Below are 6,060 nucleotides of genomic sequence, written 5' to 3'. Positions count from 1 at the left end.
TCTTGTACCATATTGATATAAAAATACAAAGAATAAGAAAATATATTCCATTTGTTGGTATTAGTAACATGTATTGCATTAATCATTACATCACTTTAAAGGGATACTCCACCCCAAAATGAAAATGTTGTCATTAATCACTTACCCCCATGTCGTTCCAAACCCGTAAATGCTTAGTTCGTCTTCGGAACACAATTTAAGATATTTTGGATGAAAACCGGGAGGCCTGTGACTGTCCCATAGACTGCCAAATAAATAACAGTGTCAAGGTCCATAACCAAGGTTTAACCAAGATGGCGGCGCGTCCACACGCAGCGGCTTCTCTCTGTCCCGACAGAACGGTGTTTTCGTGTTTTTTGTCTTGTGAGTCGCAGTGTTTTTGTACGTCGTCATCGCGTCTATCTGTCTTTAAGCGCGCATACAGTCGTGAGTTTCTGCTGGATGTCGGCAGAGCCGCATTTTTAGCGTTAAACTCCGCGCACGCGGAACAGCTGCGGGCCGTCGGACTGCTCCGGAGGCCTACATCATCACCGACCCCCACTACTGCATCTCGTCCACAGCGGAGGCGCCACAAGCGGCGTGAGAGGAAGCAGAAGAGGGGTAAGCGCGGAGGTATCCGGGCTAGACTAACGGCTAACCCGTACAAGCCATCTATCCCCACCATCGTTCTGGCTAACGTACGCTCTTTGGACAATAAACTGGTCTACATCCGATTACTACGTTCAACTCAGAGGACTGTAAGAGACTGTTGTGTGTTTGTATTCACGGAAACATGGCTCAGCGACAGCGTTCCGGACTGCGCCATTCAGCTCGACCAGCTGACGTGCTATCGAGCGGACAGAGCTCTCGTCGCGGGAGGAAATACCCATGGCGGCGGGCTTTGTGTTCACATCAATGACGCGTGGTGCCGCGATGCTGTTGTGATCTGCAAACAATGCTCACCCCTGGTGGAGTTTATGATTATTAAGTGCCGGCCGTTCTATCTGCCGAGGGAATATACTGCCATACTGCTCGTTTCGGTTTACATTCCCCCGAACAACAACAGGAACGATGCACTAAATGAACTGTACCAGCACATCAGCGAGCAGCAGACAGCACACCCCGATGCTTTTCTCATCATAGCTGGGGATTTCAAACATGCTGACTTAAAGAGTGTGTTTCCAAAAATACACCAACACATTAACTTTCCAACACGAGGTAATAATATTTTAGACTTTGTTTACACCACAACAGAGAGGAGCTTACAAAGCCCTCCCCCCTCCCCCACCTCGGTGCCTCAGACCACATCACTGTTATGCTAATGCCTGCATACAGACAGATAGTTAAAGTCGCTAAACCAGTTCAGAAACAGATTCAAGTGTGGCCAGAAGGGTCGTCTGACGCTCTTCAGGACTGCTTTGATACAACTGACTGGAATATGTTTTAAGCAGGCTGCCACTTATAATAACTCCACTGACCTCCAGGAGTACTCGGAGACTGTCACTGCCTACATCACCAAGTGTATTGAGGATGTGACAGTCACAAAAAACCATTACTGTCCGGGCCAACCAGAAGCCGTGGATGACAGGGGAAGTCTACAGACTCCTGGAGACGCGGAACGCTGCCTTCAGAGCTGGAGACGAGGGGGGCCTGAGAACAGCCAGGGCCAACCTATCCCGCGGCATCAGAGAGGCTAAGAGACAGTACTCCAGGAGGATAGCCCATCAATTCAGCGACAGCAGAGACACTCGGAGCCTGTGGCAGGGGATACAGACCATTACGGACTACAAGCCCCCACAGCGGACCTGTGACAGCAACATCTCTCTGCTGAACGAGCTGAACACCTTCTTCGCTCGCTTTGAGGCACAAAACAGCTCCCCTGCACAGGAGACTCCACCTCCTCCCAGTGACCAGGTGATGATGCTGACCCCGGACAGCTTGAGGAGATCCTTCAGCAGGATCAATGCACGCAAAGCTCCGGGTCCTGACAACATTCCTGGGCGTGTACTGAGAGACTGTGCAGCAGAACTCTCTGATGTCTTCACAGACATTTTCAACATCTCACTTAGTCAGGCTGTTGTTCCCACATGCTTCAAAGCTACCACCATCATTCCAGTCCCGAAGAAGCCATCTCCATCCTGCTTCAATGACTACCGTCCTGTTGCACTTACTCCCATCCTCATGAAGTGCTTCGAACGGCTAGTCATGCACCACATCAAGTCTGCCCTCCCCCCCTCCCTGGACCAATTCCAGTTTGCATATCGGTCCAACCGGTCGACCGATGATGCCATCTCAACTACCCTCCACTCAGCACTCACACATCTAGAGAAAAAAGACTCATACATCAGAATGCTGTTCATATACTTCAGTTCAGCATTCAACACAATCATCCCTCAACAGCTCATTCACAAACTGGTCCAGCTGGGACTCAACACTTCGCTGTGCAACTGGCTGTTGGACTTTCTGACTGGAAGACCTCAGGCAGTACGTGTCGGCAGCAACACATCCAGCACCATCACACTGAACACTGGGGCCCCCCAAGGATGTGTGCTGAGCCCCCTCCTCTTCACTCTGCTGACCCACGACTGCACACCGTCACACAACTCCAACCTCTTCATTAAGTTTGCGGATGACACGTCTGTGGTGGGTCTCATTAGCAACAGAGATGAGACAAACTACAGGAGCGAGGTGAGCCGCCTGGCCGGGTGGTGCAGTGACAACAATCTCTCTCTGAACGTGGAGAAGACGAAGGAGATTGTTGTTGACTTCAGGAGAGTGCACACTCAGCATGTTCCTCTGACCATCAACGGTGCGACTGTGGAGAGAGTGAGCAGCACCAAGTTCCTGGGTGTGCACATCACAGAGGACCTCTCCTGGACCGACAACACTGCAGCATTGGCCAAGAAATCACAGCAGCGTCTCTACTTCCTCCGCAAACTGAGGAGAGCCAGAGCCCCACCCCCCATCATGTACACCTTCTACCGAGGCACCATTGAGAGCATTCTGACCAGCTGCATCACTGTGTGGTATGGCGCCTGCAACGCGTCCTGCTGGAAGACTCTGCAACGCATAGTGAGAGCAGCTGAGAAGATCATTGGTGTCTCTCTCCCCTACCTCCAGGACATTTATGGAACCCGTCTCACTCGAAAAGCCCTCTTCATTGCAGGTGATCCCACTCACCCGTCACACAGCTTCTTCAGTCTGCTGCCATCAGGGAGGAGACTGCGAAGTCTCCAGGCCAGGACCAGCAGACTGAAGGACAGCTTCATCCATCAGGCTGAACTCGCTCCCGAACTTGCCCCCCCGCCCCTCTTCTGCCTCAGGCACCACTGAACTATGAAACCCCCCCCCCCCCCCAGGTCCCCACATCCCCAGGTCCTTCCACCCCCCCCTCCCTCTAACGTATTTGTAGTGGAAAGAGTAAATTTTTTCTTTAGTGGTTTTATTTATAAATAATTAAATATTTAGGTGAATTTGTTTTTATAACTCATCAGTCAGTTTAATAAAATAACTGCTCTTGAGCCCTTTATCACTTTGTCACTTTTAATCAGACTGAATAAGCTATTTTTTTATGCACTAAAAATCTTTTTATCTGCACTGTTTGTTCACTGGTTTGCACTCTATCTGCCATGTGCCTTGCGCTGCTTTTATTTAACCTTATTTTTATTTTATTTTTTCTATTATGTCTTTTTTACATTCCCTTATTGTATAGTTTTATCTTATATTTTATATTTGATCTAGATTTTTAGGCTCTACTGTTAGTGTTATCTGTATGCACCGGGGGTCTGAGAGTAACGCAATTTCGATTCTCTGTATGTATGTACTGTACATGTGGAAGAATTGACAATAAAGCAGACTTGACTTGACTTGACATAAAAGGTATGAAGTCATCATCAGAATACTCCATCTGCCATCAGACGTGCAATCTGGGTTATATGAAGCGACGGGAACACTTTTTGTAAGTGAATGAAAACAAAAATAATGACTTTATTCAATAATTCCTTTGTCAGTGGTCTCCTCTGTGTCTCTCCATATCACCCTATGCTGTGTATGCTCTTCTGTGTCATCCGCACCACAAGGATGCGCTGTTTTAATTCAAATCAAAGCTAAATACATGTAGAAACAGCACATCCTTGTGGCGTGGATGACACAGAAGAGCATACGCAGCATAGGATGATATGGAGAGATGGTGATACAGTGATACGCTGATGGCAGATGGAATATTCTGACAACGACTTCATACCTTTTATGGACCTTGACACTGTTATTTATTTGGCAGTCTATGGGACAGTCTCAGGTTAATACTTAATTATTAAAATACTTATTTTAAAATCTCAGGTGGTAATTTAAGTAAATATATTTGGTGAAAGAGGTTCAGATGACAAGAAAGTTTGGGAATCCCTGCATTACATGTAAACAAGAAATAACTTGAAGTTGTGCATTCAAATACAAAAGCCTTCCAAAGACTCATATCTCATAAAATACCATACAGTTTCCAATATTTAGGTAATGATTCATTTAATGCAGTTCTTTTGAAAATAATGCTTCTTCATGCTCCTTTGACAACATTTTACAAATCAGCAGGAATTTTGGATCAACCCACTGGGTTCATTCTGAATTCTTTAAAGTACTTATAAGATCTAAAATATTCTGCTTCATTTGACTCCGCTGGATACGGTCACTTTGATCAGAATAAAGACATGAGGGACAGCGTATCAAACATCTGAGGAGAAGAAGAGTAGTGATTGAAGATCATGGTGGTTTTTCTTTCTGAAAACTGGATTACGTGAACAGGAGAGCTTCTGTTCCCAGATCAGAACACACACTGGAATCTTTCACGCATATTGATCCCTCATTCAGAGCAAATCAATGTTCCCAGCAGAAGCCGGACAGATACTATATTTACCCTGTTCATTAATCATCAGTCCTGACATCTTAGAATCTTCTCTTCTCATTTGTTCTGGCTACATCTTCACCTCCTCACATCTGATGAACACTTTGAGAAATATATTTAGCTTTATCTGATGTGGTGATAACTATGATTAGTGGTGCTTGCTAAGGAAATATCACTGATCGGATTCAAAAGCTGGGGTGAGATGAACCACTTTTGACCAATTTTATTATTGTGATTAGTCCATTTATCCTAAAAATATTTTCTTTAAATTATAAATGTAAAAAATCATGCTACGTAAAACACTGTTAGCTTTAATGCAAAAACATTACCTGTCAAAAGTTTGGAATTATTATGATTTTTAAATGTTTTTAATGTCTCTTCTGCTCAGCAAGTCAGCATTAACTTCAAGATCAAAAATACAATAATATTGTGAAATGTTAATACAATTTAAAATAACTGTTTTCTATGTGAATGTTAAAATGTAATTTATTCCTGTGATCAAAGCTGTATTTTCAGCATCATTACTCCAGTCTTCAGTGTCACATGATTCTTCAGAAATCATTCTAATATGCTGATTTGCTGCTCAATATTTATTTATTTATTTAAACAGCAAATATCCATCCCAACTTTTGACTGGTGTAGGTTATCTGACTTGCAAAAATATAGCTTTTTGGCTTTACCATTTATGCTCTTTACAGGAAGTCCTGCTATTACAGCTCAGTTTCCAACTTTTAATCATGCTTCTTTATAATCATTTATTTAACAGCCTCACTTTAATATGATCACGCTATTTTATTTTGTGAAATAAGCTTTTATGAAGCCTTTAATGCATTGCTCAGTTTGGTTTGACATAAATTATATAACAGGTTAGCATAATATGAGGCCATCTGGAGTTCTGTCTTCATTTTCAAGAGTTATATCATTATATCGGCCACAGGTGCAGTGCTCTGCTCCACAGAAACAATACAAACACAATAAAATGTTGTTTATCGCTCACTGCTATTTTTCTTTGTAGTTTCTGAAAGCATTCAATTTTAGTATAATTTATACATATACTTACCATGTATATGAAACATTGATTTGAGGTGGAATTATTTTATTATTTAAGAAAAATTCAAGAAGAATTTCATATTGTGTTGTCACTATTCTTATTAATTTGCAAATGTAAATAAGAAGGTCTTTACCAA

This window comes from Cyprinus carpio, chromosome A10 (genome assembly GCF_018340385.1).
Source record: "Cyprinus carpio isolate SPL01 chromosome A10, ASM1834038v1, whole genome shotgun sequence".
NCBI lineage: Eukaryota > Metazoa > Chordata > Actinopteri > Cypriniformes > Cyprinidae > Cyprinus > Cyprinus carpio.
This window is presented reverse-complemented; position numbering follows the sequence as displayed.